The 14,543-nt window shown below is 28.2% G+C and overlaps 1 protein-coding gene across 1 annotated transcript in view; it reads right to left on the reverse strand.

The window, feature by feature from the left end:
• Nucleotides 1–14,543, reverse strand: part of LOC129910855 (titin) — a 113,159-nt gene that overhangs the window by 71,968 nt on the left and 26,648 nt on the right. The gene's annotated exons all lie outside the window — the stretch shown is intronic.

Consider the following 14,543-nt stretch of genomic DNA (forward strand, 5'->3'; position numbering starts at 1 on the left):
CAATCATGTTTCTATGATGCCTATTAAAAAAGTAAGAATTTTGTAAAGCCAACCATGTTGAAATTTCAAACTGATATTACGGTACTTTCTACACTGGTTACTGGTGATTGGCAACTACAGAACTCCACAGGTGTTTTGACGTATTTTTCAATTTAAGATTGTTTGAATTTTAGAGTACGTACCGTTATGTTTGATATATCACTTGAAAGGTAATATTATCAGCATTCGTTCTAATGTTAAATAAAATTTGTATATGTTCTAGATCAAAAGATATAACGTATTTAGAAAAGGAACATCTCTTCACCGTTATCTCAGGATTTAAAATATGAAATTAATTGAAATTTTGTACAATTATAGTTTATTTTATTATCTATCTACAGTATAAATTTAATTCATCTATCTATTAAAACAAAAAAGTTTTAATCAATTGATTTTTCCTGTCACTTTTTCGTTTCATCGTGTTTCAAATCACTACGATACTAAAGAAGTTTTCACTTCAAAAAAATAAATTTAAGCATTTGAAGAATGCTTTTATTAAAAGGAATAATCAGAAGTTCTGAACAATAAAATGAAACAAGTTGCTTTAAGCTTGCTTGACATGAATTGTTTAAAAATGTGCATTTCTGTCAACAGATAAAATTTAAAAAAAAAACTTAACTACCGTTCAACTTAAAAGTAGCAAGTTTTAGTTCTTCAATTAGTTGAAAAAATATGTTACACATACACCACAGTGACTGTTCGTTTAAGATCAAACTATACAAATCTATTAAAAAAGAAACTTTTGAAATAGCGAATCAAATGATAATGGCCACGTTAGTTTATTCATAGACTGTAGTTATGTAGTCAATTAATGTATATAACTTAAATAAGTTCTTTAAAGGTTTGGGGTTCCAAAAGACGTGAAAATTAACCTGGCCAAGTAAAAAAAAAAAAAATACAAAAACAATGCTAAAATTAAAATTAGGTATGTGGGTAGATACTTTAAAGGTTTTACAAAAAACTAAAAAACTAAACTTGAGTCATAAGCACACAGTTTAAAATTACACTTTGTTTCGAAAATCAAAATAACAAAAATGACTTAGTACATTTTCTAGTGCATTTGTAGTAAAACGGAATATTTTGTTTTCCAATATAATCGCAAAAACTGGATTTTCAGGAAAACACCTTTTACCATTGCAAAAATCCCTTGAATCATTAATTTTCAACCGTTTTAGTGTGTTAATCTATTTTCGACCTTCAAAGATTTAGAAAAGAAAAGGGAGACATACTCTAGCTAAAAAAAAAATCTCATTCGGATGAAATCCCCACAAAACTTTACGTAAAAAAATGGATTCAAAGGACAAAATCCCCAAGAAAAAAATCTTTTTTTTAATATCTCCAAAATTATAATAATCTCCACATACCCAAGAATTTTTTTTTAAACTTACAAAATTAATTTTAACTAAAAATTCGATTACCTCATTGAAATTAGAAATCATATTTAAATTAATGAATAATGTTATGCATTTTTTGAAAACTGTTATCGTTATTTATGGTTTAGGTAGGTATACATATTTTTGTACTTGACAAATTAAGCATTCACGTTAACTCAAAAACAAACAATTTTTTTTGACCTGGTATGGTTACCATTCTCACTATGATTATAGATAGTTAAATTGAAATACAAATACATTATTTTCTTTTCCTAAAATGATAAAACATCATTTTGGGATTTTGGCATTTTAACTGTGTTAGTTTTTTTGGAGATCATAGTTTGGATAACAATTTTTTGATGTTTACAAATTAAATTTTTTTTTTCTTTTTAAAATTTATTTTGGTCAAAAAGTTTCTTACTCAAAAAAAAAAAACAATATCTCTTGACTCTTGAGTCTTGAATACTAGGAATAGGAATACTAGAAGTTTTAACTTGGCAGGAAAAAACAAGTCACCTTCTTCTTTTTTTTAAATTGAATTTGATTAAATTAAAAATATTCTTTTAATGAAATGCATTTAGTGGTAATTGAATAATAGTTATTATCTCTCTCGAAGCAGATCCTTTATAATTATTTTTTTTATTGAACAATTATATTATCTAGCAATTTTAACAAATTCCATGCAACATAAAAAATGGCTTTTTGCAAAAAAACACATCACATTGTTTGTTTACTCCAAACTTTTTTATGCAAAACTTGCAATACTTGTTTGAAATTATAATAAAAAGATATAAATAATTTCTTCGCAAATTCAAGTTAAAAAACAATTTCCGCGTAGATATTTAACTAGAATTACGATTTGAATGTTCTATCGACTTATAAGTTCAAATAGTAAAAAAATCTGGTTTAGTTTCAAAGGTGCAAAAAAAAAACTGATGATAAATTATGTTTACTTAAAAATTTCCATAATTAATTAAATATTTTTCTATCAGGTAAAAAAGTTATTCCATTAGGCTCTTTGATTTAAAAAAAAATATTTGTATAAATAAATTAATTTTTTAAGAATTTGTTAACTTTCGTTTTGAATATCGGCTAGACAAAAAAAAAGAATGAAACTATCTTAAAATATTCAAAACCTTGAAGTAGATTCTTTAAAATTTATGCTGACATACATTTTTCTTTATATTCTAAACTTTTATAAGGTCACTTTTGTTTTTAGATTTTCAAAAATATTAACATAACTTAGAATTCAAAATAATACGTCTAATTTAAAAACGCTTAGCTAAAAAAAAATATTTTACATAAAGTCAAAATCTATTCTACATTTTATTCGAACCATCTAGAAAAGGTAAGTAAGAATATAAGAAAACCTACAGCTTCTTAATATTTTATGAATGACGGTCAAGAAGTCAAGTTTAATGCATATTTACATACATAAAATGCTGAATGGTATACATAGCTAACAGCACTTTTCAGTTGTTAATGACAAACAAATTTAAATAACTCTCTCGACCCCGGAAATGGTTCAAGTTGTAAAAGGTCAGTAATATTTTTATTTATAAATGTTTAACCTACGTAAGCATAAAATTCAAATCGTATAGACAACATAATAATGACTCCAAAGCTAGCGTGCGCCATTATACTACCGGCCGGTTAACCAACTCAACAAAACAAAAAAAAAATTAAAAACTTCTATTAATTTATTTTTAATCACGATTGATTTAATTATTCCTATATTCTTCTAACACGCTTTTTAAATTCCACAAATTCAAATAATCCGTCTGCTGTCACTTATTTAACTTTGAATAGCACACAGTTAGGTTTGATATTATGTCATTATTATTATTATTGAGTAGGAGGAATTTTTATTGAAATTATATTTCTCCATTTGAAATAAATAATATTTGTCTCAAGGTCAATTTAAACAGTTAAGGCTATAAAATTTGGCCTTTGTCACCAGAAAATTGGTTATCTACACAATGAATAAAAATAAAATAGAACCTCGAAAATATTTAAATGTTAATAAGAAGAGTTTTAGGAAAATAGAACAAAAATTAATCATTATGAAAAGCCAATTTTATTTAATTTTGTAAGATTTTAATATTCAAAAAAGGCCATTTTTCATATTTGTAAGAAAACAAAACAATGAATAAAAAATATTATTTTGGTTTATATTCATAAATAAAATTCTTTTTGTAACTTTAAAGCAATTAGACGAGAACAGGTTTAGAGATAAAAGTTCAAAAACACTTTTATTAGCAAACTTAAAACAGGTCCAATTATTATTATCTTTGCTTCATAATTTTAAAATGACATTTTACAAGATTAAAATTTTTTTTTTTAAATATTTTAACTGGCAAAAGGTAATATGTTTATTCTGCATATACAATTGTTTATTCTTTGGAAATGTAGGTTGGTTAATAAAACGAATATTATAGTTAAATTTTTGATGTAGGAAGACAAAAATTATTTAATTATCATACACATTTATTTACCATCAAAGGCTTATTATTATTATGATTAATCATAAATTAACTATCTAACAATTAAAGGCTCTTAAGTCAAAAATCTTGTTATTGACGTCAAAGCAGTAGAAAATAGATATAAAAGAATGCAGTTTCTTCTACTGGTTTTTTTTTTTTAATTAGGTTCAATCAAATAAATTTATTAAGGATTTAAAATTAATTATATATTTCCCGTAAATATTCGTGTATCTCTTGGAAGATAATAATACATTAATTTAGAATAACTAATAAAAAAAAAAGTAATTGATTACTAATTTTATGTGTCAACAGGTTAAAACAAAGAGAAGAGGCAGTTTAATTTGTTCTTAAACCTGAAATATAACGTCAATGAAGATGTTTGGTTGCCAATGAATTATTAAGTGACATTTTTTCTAAAAAATTGTTTCGCAAAAAATCACAACCAACATTTAAATGTATTCTTGAACCCCCTTTAACAAATAGCGGTGAAACTAAACAGTCGTAAAAATGCTCTCTTTAAACAAAACATATTGATTATTGTGTATAAAACGGATGCCGACTTTTATAGGTAGGTATTTAAAAAATATGACAATTTTAGGTATTTTAAATGTAATATGTTAATGTCTTCCATTTGCTTATCAAATATTAATATAAACCAATCATAATTTTTATAGTCTCAATAAATTAGATTATTTATTCTTGATATGTATATTTTTTATAATAAATGAAATAGTTTGTTTTTATAAGGCTTTTATTCATAAATCTGTTTGATAAAATAACATTTATATTTAAATGTAAAAAAGCTAAATACTTTCAGAGGCGAACAAAAGTGGTCAATTTTTTTTTTTTTTTTTAAGATGTTTAAACTTTGCATAAATCATGCATAAATGAAATCGGTTTAATTTTTGTTCATAGTTTTGTATATTATATCATCATTTATATTCTTTATTTAAATTAGGTGGGTGTAAAATTAAATGTTTGAAATGGACTAAATATGCCCGTTTTCGGATATCTAAGGCTTTTGTTGCAAAATATAGGTACCTATATTTAATTCTCTAGAATTCATTAGCATAACTTTAAACAATGCCTCGAAAAAATATCCAAAAATATTTACATTGCCAGTAATCAAAAGTTTGTCTTTTATACTTCAATACACCATTAAAAACTTGCAATTTCAATTTCATCTATTCAGCTGTTTTTTATTTTTGGTTGGCTTTAAAATATTCTTACTTTTTTAGTAGGCATGGTAGAAATATGATTGAAGCGTCATATAAAAATTAAAATAATAAGCTTTCAGATGGTTTAAAATTCATTATTGGGTGTCATATACAAAAATGGATTTAAAGGTGATGGTATAAAAAGAAGGTTTCTAGATTTTTTCGATTTTTGTTTGCAAGAACAACCACGTGTGAATTGCACACATGATTTTTTTTCGTTCTATTCGATTGAATTTTCTAAAAAAAATGGTCTTCTTGACAAAAAAAAAAAAAAAACAAATTTTGGAACAAACATTTTTGAACCAGCGAGCGTAGAAAAGCCAAATAATACAGTAAAATAAGGAGAAAAAAGGGGTAAATCTCGGAATGAATGTTAGTAGAAATTTTTTTTGCTCAATATCTTCCTTTTGCCATTCTATAACATATCTCAAAAGTCTAGAAAAATCTCATGTCCGCTTGTCGCGATTTCAAGGTCAAATCGCGAAATGGAGATTTTCAAAATTAGCAAAAATAGGCTATGGTATTATATACACATATCATACATGATTTCAATGTATTTTTTAATGCTGATTCCAAAAAATCTAAAATCAAGACAATCTGACGTCTCTGAAAAAAGTTATACCTGTTTTTGATCTGTCAACTCATATTATTATACCTAACAGTTGCAAACTTACTGCCGAAAAACCCTTAAAAGTTATGGTAGATGAACCAAATTTTGCATGAAGATTTTAGAATCCATCATTATTAAAAATCAAAACAATCCATTACAAAAAATTTATATACTTACGAAATAATGGTATTTTTTGATGGAGGGGCAAATTTTAGGATATGCACTAAAGAAGATTCTTGCTCATCTTAGGAATAAGTGCTAATAGGCTAATTTTTTCATTTTAATCTTTGTTTGGATATTCTTTAACTTCCCTCAAAAATCTAAAAAAATCTCATGTCCGCAAGTCCTAATTTTCTTGGTTTGAAGATAAGGTGCAGATTTGAAAAAATTGAAAAACTAATCTTCAGATATTTGTGTCAGATCAACATGAATAAAGTACATTACTTTTCAGGGATGGTCATATTGATTTGTTTGTGGGTTTTGTTGGAATCAGCGTTAAAAAATACCTTGAAATGATATGGGTTATGTTGGTATACATATAAGAATCTAAAGTTTTCTTATTATTTTTTTTAAATCTGCACCTAACTTAGTTTAACCTGGAAAATTAGAACTTGCGGACATGAGATTTTTTTAGACTTTTGACATAAGTTATAGAATATCCAAACAAAGATAGAAACAAAAAAATTAGCCTATTAGCACTAATTCCAAGATTGTACCAGGATGTTTTTTAGTGCACATCCCAAAATTTCCACTTTTCTCAAAAAATACCATTTTGTCATAGATATAAATGTTTTTTTTGCATTGCATTGTTTTGATTCCTAATAATAATGGATATGAAAACCTTCATGCAAAATTTGGTTCCGCTACCATTACTTTTAAGGGTTTTTCGGTAGTAAGTTAGCAGCTGTTATAATAATATGAGTTGACAGATCAAAAACAGGTATAACTTTTTTCAGAGACGTCAGATTGTCTTGATTTTAGATTTTTTGGAATCAGCATTAAAAAATACCTTGAAATCATGTATCATATGTGTATATAATACCAAAGCCTATTTTTGCTAATTTTGAAAATCTCCATTTCGCGATTTGACCTTGAAATCGCGACAAGCGGACATGAGATTTTTCTAGACTTTTGAGATATGTTATAGAATGGCAAAAGGAAGATATTGAGCAAAAAAAATTTCTACTAACATTCATTCCGAGGTTAAACCCTTATTTGACTGGATTAAAAGCCAATGGAACACACTTATAGAAAACAAACACAAAATAACTTAAACACCAAACGAGAATATCCAGAAAACCCAATGAAATCAATCCGAGACAGGACATCAAAGGACACGTGAAAGCGAAAGGAGAGAACGACCTTATGCCACTTGGCACTTATTCCTGCGAAGGAGCCTTAGACAGAACTTTATATACCTAGTGTTACCGTAACACTATTACGCCCCAACAGAGCTCTCTTCTGACGAAGTAAAAGCAGAAACACAATCACGCTTTGCCGTCGATTTTGACAACTGCCAAAAGTTCAACCATACGAAATATATGTATAACCTCCCACAATGACGCTTTTCTTACGTACGCTTTTTTTGACAAACGTAAGGAAACGTAAGAAAGCGAGCAAAAGTTCAACCAGACTGAACTTTTGCTCGCTTTCTGACATTTATCAGACATAGTTATAGTCACCCACATAATTATTGGGCCAAATGTGAATAAAAAAAAATAAATTATTGCAAACCTATGTGTGTTTTTTAATTTCTGTATATAGATTTTGCACAAAAAAACGACATCGAGATGTTTTAAATCAAAACAATTTATTCGAGTTCAGCAACCCAAAAACCTTCAGAAAAGTATATTTTGATTCTTGTGGCAAAAAAAGTTTAATTTGGTTTGCCAGTGTTGTTTTTGATTCAAAGACCGCTACTTAAATTTTAAATATCTCGGGCAATAAAAGAGATATCGGAAAGATTTAAACATTTTTTGAAAGAAGAATGATCTTATAGGCACCGTTACAAATTTGTTTATAATGAATTACTCCACATAAAAACATAACCTTGAAAACAGCCAAAATTACGTTTTTTGACATTTTCTAACGGTTATATTTCAAAAACGAAGGCCAATCAAATTTTTCTGACTCAGATTCGGATTCAGTACCCCAAAAACTACTAGAAAAGTATATTTTGGTTTTTGTGGCAAAAACCTTGTTGACCAGTGTAATTTAATGATGTGGTAGACTGAGTTTTATTGCTAGTTCTCTTTGAAAAAACAATTCATTTTGATTGGTTTTGTTTTTATAACTATAGGATTAAAGAATAATTAAATTTCTATGCATTTTTTAAACTCATTAATATCCTTCTTTATTTTTCCACATTTAAATCAAGATAAAGACTTGGCCCAATAATTTTGTAAGTGACTGTGTTTTTTTTTATTTGATAGCAGATTTTATGTTTCAATCAGCTGTTTTCCTTCTGCAAAATTTCTAAAATTTTGCATGTATGTTCTTTTTTTTCAAACTTTTTCTATTTGTCTTTTACTTAAGTATAAACCTTTTATGTTTTAGCAGCATTTTCATAGATTCTTAAAAAAGTGTTGTATTGAAAATATGTGCACAACTCTACAAATGCTTTCAAAATTTGTACTTCAAATATGTTGAAATTTCTATCAAAATTTCATCATTTCAAAATAATATGAACTTCAAACCTTTATTTCAAAATAAAAACAACTAGAACACTTCACAGAAATATAAAAATTGATTTCTGCAAATATGAAGACAATAACGATATTTTACATTCGAAAGTAAGGTTTGAGAATAGTAATGAATTCATAAATCTATTTCTGGCAACACGTTGCGTCTATAAATTAAATACAAAAATTGCAAATCAAATTCAAGTCACATTATCAAACAACATCTTTATTTCTATTTATTATTTAGTCTATAAAATAGCTTACACATAAAATTGCCTTAAATTTAATCGAGTTTTTATACAAACAGCCACCCACGAACAGAAAAATTATAAAAAAAAAGTTCACCAGTAGTTGGGTAAAACTGTATTTATTTTTATTGTGACATTGTTTTCAATCGGAAATATTTCCATATTAGAAGAAGTTTGACAAAAAAAAATGTATCGGAATTTATTGGTAATTGCAAATTAGGTTAAAAATGAAGACAAAAATGAAAGAAAAAAAAATTAAAAAGTCGGTTCGCACGTTCTTGCAATTGAGGTTCAATTGGCTTAGCTTTGATGGTTAATGATTTAAGGAAATTTGTCGTTTTTTCTAAAAATAATTCATGAATTCTAAAAAGAAAACATTATTTATCCTATTAGGTACATATATTGTAATGATCATATAAATTTTCAAATGTTTATGCTCATAAATAATGTCCATCATTTGTGAATAAATTTAAGTCTCCCATCAATCAAAGATACAATTCCATATGACGAATTTGTTTTTATTTCACATAAATTAGTTTTGATTATGTTCAACAGGAACAATTTAAACTTGTATGAAAAACCAGCTTCAAACAAGTTACCATACTGATCACAGTGTTCACATCACTATAAGACATAATCTAAACTCTAACTCTCTTGAAGCTTGAAGCGAAAGTGTTTCCCGCATATAAGGTACTTATCAAATTATTGCATTGCAGTTGCGAGATATCCACCAGATAACTATAAGCTTAGAAAGTAGGTTTCACATATAAGGGGCGTCACGGAAGAAATAACAAGTCGAACCAGTCGATGGTGTATAGAGTAAGTAATTATGCCGCCGCATTGTATGCTTGCTTGAACTCACGCGGTTGCATTAGAGGTTGATACTTCTAAAAACCATGTATAGCTTTTAATTAGATAATAATAATTGTATCACTCAGACTCAGATAGACTCAACGAATAACGTCTTTTTTTCATTTCGTTAAGATTTAAATGAAAAAGCTTAACTAATTAGACGTTAGAGAAAAAAAAGCTTTCTAGAGTCTTAGTAGTTATTTTATACGCCTGTAAGTATGCTACTAGAAACTCGATCAGTTTAAATGAACTTTCAAATGTTCAGTTAGATTTTTTTGTCTTACTTAGCTGGCCCAAAACTTTAACCAAAAACCCACTAAAGACATTTGTAATTTTTGTCTTGTGTCGAAACTTTGATCCGAAGATATCTGCTTCCGAATGTAAGAAATAGAAGAAATTAAAAAAATGCTTTTTTTTAAGGATATCTTACCCGATGGATTTGCAGACAAATTAAAAATGCATTTTTTTCGGCAAGGGGTTGGATTTTTTTTCGAAAATCCACTTTAAAAAATTTTAAAATGCAAGGGGTTAACCTGGAATTTTTTCGAAAATCCAAAAAAGTATTAATTCATAAATAGAGCTTGAAGAGCTTTCTTTGATGTCTCACTCGATGGATTTGGAGAAAAATTTTTTAAATTCATTTTTTTCGACAAGGGGTTAACCATGGAATTTTTTCGAAAATCCCAAAAAAAAATATTTATTCATAAATAGAGCTTGAAGAGACCTTTCTTTTGATGTCTCATTTGATGGATTTGGAGAAAAAAATTTAAAATTAATTTTTTCGACAAGGGGTTAGCCATGGAATTTTTTCGAAAATCCCAAAAAGTATTTATTCATAATTAGAGGTTGAAGAGACACCTTTCTTTGATGTCTCACTCGATGGATTGAGAGAAAAATTTTAAAAATGCATTTTTTCGGTAAGGGGATAACCTTGGATTTTTTTCGAAAATAAAAAAAAAGATTCAAAAGTAGAGTTGGAAGAGATCTTTCTTTTGATGTCTCACTGGATGGATTGGGAGAAAAATTTTAACAAATGGGGTTAACCTGGGATTTTTTCGAAAATCCACTTTAAAAAATTTAAAAATGCATTCTTTCAGGCAAGGAAAAAAAATATATAATATATAATATAAAATAGAGCCAGTTTTATTTTCATTTTAGTTCTAACCGCATAAAAACTACAAGATTTTACACATGATCTGATTTTAAACATCAATGAAAAATTTTGTTAAAACTCCTTTAAATTTTTTTAATTATAAAAATTGAAAAATTTGAAAAAAATCATTACTTAATTTTTTTAAAACTTAAACTCTAGTTATTGTATTGAAATTCGATATTCTTATTTAAACCATGATATTAAGATCACAACAAAAACATTACTGTTAAAAAAAGAGCCAAGTTATCCTATGTTGAAATTATGCTGGCACAAAAAGTATTGAGATATAAAAGTGTACCAAGTTCTAAAGTTTGGGTTCAAATTCGTATCAATGAAATTTTGATTGTTCTCTTGACAATTTTTCTTAATTATCGATTTTTAAAGTTATTTCAAAAATTGCCAAGTAAACAAACAAAATTTCATTGATACGAATTTGAACCTAAACTTTAGAGCTTGGTACACTTTTACATCTCAGTACTTTTTGTGCCAGCATAATTTCAACATAGGAGAACTTGGCTCTTTTTTTAACAGTAATGTTTTTGTTGTGATTTCACTACTTTTTGCAAGGTATGGCTGTAGAATATAAAATCTCTATATTTGATGAAAATTCAGTGAAAATGGGTGGTTGCCACGCCCCCTGCCTGAAATTCTCAAACTTTAAATTTTTTCCTTTGTGTAAACTACCAGCTCCACCATTCTACCAAATTTCAAGATTCTACGACAATCAGAAGTGCTCTATAATAATTTATGAAAATTCAGCGGAAATGGGCGGTTGCCACGCCCCCTGGCTGAAATACTCAAGTTTTAAATTTTTTCCTTTGTATAAACTACCAGCTCTACCATTCTACCAAATTTCAAGATTCTACGACAATCAGAAGTGCTCTATAATAATTTATGAAAATTCAGCGGAAATGGGCGGTTGCCACGCCCCCTGGCTGAAATACTCAAGTTTTAAATTTTTTCCTTTGTATGAACTACTAGCTCTACTATTCTACCAAATTTCAAGATTCTACGACAATCAGAAGTGCTCTATAATAATTTATGAAAATTCAGCAGAAATGGGCGGTTGCCACGCCCCCTGGCTGAAATTCTCAAGTTTTAAATTTTTTCCTTTGTATTAACTACCAGTTCTACTATTCTACCAAATTTCAAGATTCTAAGATAATCAGAAGTGCTCTATAATATATGATGAAAATTCAGCGGAAATGGGCGGATGCCACGCCCCCTGAATTGAAAATCCCAAATTTTCGATTTTTTCCTTTGTATACACCACAAGTCCTATCACCGTGTAAAATTTCAAGTTTCTACGATATCGGGAATTTCTCCATAATTTTGATGATCTGTCAGTGAGTCAGTGAGCAGGGCCGTCTTTAACTATCCTGGGGCCCTTGGGCACACAAGAATTTGGGGCCCTTTTGTTAAGTAAAATAAGTACAATGGTTGGCTTAAAGGCAATGGTTATGGTTAAAAAGGGGTGCCAATATATCGTTTCATATAAAGTAAATGGGGTGCCAATAATACTTGCATCGATAATAATAATAATAATTGTACCCTGTATCCGTTATAAGTTTCAGTTTGAAGAATTGGAAAAAAGAGCTCAAACGGATTGATAGATTTGCTAAAAACTCGGTACAGACGATTTCTACGTAATTTTCAAGAGCCGTTTTTTTTATTTTTTGCCTTTTTATTTTAATGTCTCTTTTTCAACGGATATCTACAATACAAAGTTTTCGAGATATTGCAATTTTCTCAAAAACGGATAACGATTTTGCTTTGAAAAAAAATATGTTTTGCTGCAAAAAAGGCCGCACTTTTGAAAGAAGAAAAATATTTTTTGGACCGTTATTAACGGTACCTACTTGCCATAGAACCGATTTCTTAATGAAAACGACACAACCGATTTTAATGAAAATTTTTACATAAAAAGGTTTATACTGACATTAAAACTAAGAAAACTTAAAAAAAAAATTATTTTGGATTTTTTTTTGTTGTGTGCCGGGGATGACAGCAACATGTCGCGACAGTGCCAGCACACAAAAAAAAAGTTGTATGTACTAGGAACCAGACCTATCTTTCTATATGTGTTTGGACCCGCTGAATCCGAATTTCAAGTCCGTTTTTCCAGTTTTGAGAAAAATGCAACAATGACCTCAAAAAAGGTAAAAAAACTTCCTTTTTTGAGTTTTTTTGCATTTTACTCAAAACTGGAGAGTGACAGGGCCAAACAGACTTGAAATTCCAATTCAGCGGGTCCTAAAACATATAGAAAGATAGGTATGGTTTCTGGTACATGACATTTTTTTTTGTGTGCCGGTGTTATTTTTGGATTTAAAAAATATTTTTTTTTTTTTTTTTTTTTTTTTGAAAAACAATTTTTTTAAAAGTTATTTAATGAATTTCATGTGTCAATCTTTAAATACGAGAGCAATTCGCAATTCAAATTAAAACCATTGTACCATGGCGTTTTCCATTGAACTAAAACATTGATGTACCGTCGACGAGCCGGCAATAGTTTTTTCTCAAACGTTTTCCAACGGAAAAAGTATTGATGTTTTTTGCCGACGAATTGATTCTTTTTCGTCTTTTAATACGAATTACTCATATTTTTACACTGATTTTAACACGCACTACAAATTTGACAGTTTTTTGCAAACTTCAAACGAAATTATTATTTAAGGAAAAAGATAATGGAAGAGAATTCGTTGTTTTTATTAATAAATAATAAATAATCTTACCTACAGTGGAAGAAAAGGTATTTTTCTTGTTTTTTGAAAATATTAGGTGTGTTTTTTTGTTAATCTATATAGATTTTGTGCAAAAAAACGACATCGGGATTTTTGAAATCCATGCAAACATTTGGCACCACTGTACATATACTTTGGCAGCTGTCTGTCAAAAATGTTGCTTTTGTTTTTTTTTATTTTAACTCCGAAGTGGGAAGGCCATTACATCCATGTTGGATGCAAACAAAAATTTTCATATGGCGATGGCATCCATGTTGGATTCAAAAATTTTTTTTTTCACAAAAAACCAAAAATTATCTGTATATTCTTAGCTACATTTTAAGACCATGACCATTAACATTAGTTGCGTCGTTCTTGTGTTAAAAGCGTTTGAAGGTAGCCATATTGAATTTTTTTTCGATTTTTGAAAAATCAAATGTGAAAACTTTTTTATTTTTATTTCTAATTTTTCAAAAAAACTTTGGTAATTTTATATACATATCGGTTCAACAATCTTATCAGGATCCATTTAAGACTTTTATCTGAAAAGTGCATTGCGTATATCTCGAGATATTAACATTTCAATGCAACCATGTCAAACAAATTTTTGATTATTTATTTCTATGCGAGTTTTTTCAAACCTCGTTTTCTCCGCTTTTTTTTTTTTGTTAATATTTTCAGATATTTCTGTATGAACGCAACAATTAAACTACCTTGGCACTACTGTTTTTATCGAGAGAAAGTAAAATCTAGATAATTATCTGGATTTTTCAAAAATCTATACAGATAAAGTTTTTGTTGTTTTTAACACGTAAATTGTTTTGATTTCAAAAATTTCGATGTCGTTTTTTTGCACAAAATCTATATAGATAAACAAAAAAACACACCTATTATTGTCTTGTTTTTTTTTTGAAAATTAAATTTGGGTTTGGTGGTTTGGATTTAAAATTTTGTCCGCATACAACGCCACATAGTTTGTTTTCTTTTTGAAAACATATATTTTCCGTATAGGTGTAGAAAAAACTTTGTTTAATTGTTTGGGTGCCATATAAAAACTAAAATTTTTTGGTAGATGGTCTGACCGACAAAAATGTTTTGAGAATATAATATTCGTTCCTTCGGGGCCCCCCTGAGAATGGGGGCCCTGGGCACGGGCCCCGTGTG

Source organism: Episyrphus balteatus, chromosome 1, assembly GCF_945859705.1.
Source record: "Episyrphus balteatus chromosome 1, idEpiBalt1.1, whole genome shotgun sequence".
NCBI classification, from domain to species: Eukaryota; Metazoa; Arthropoda; class Insecta; order Diptera; family Syrphidae; genus Episyrphus; species Episyrphus balteatus.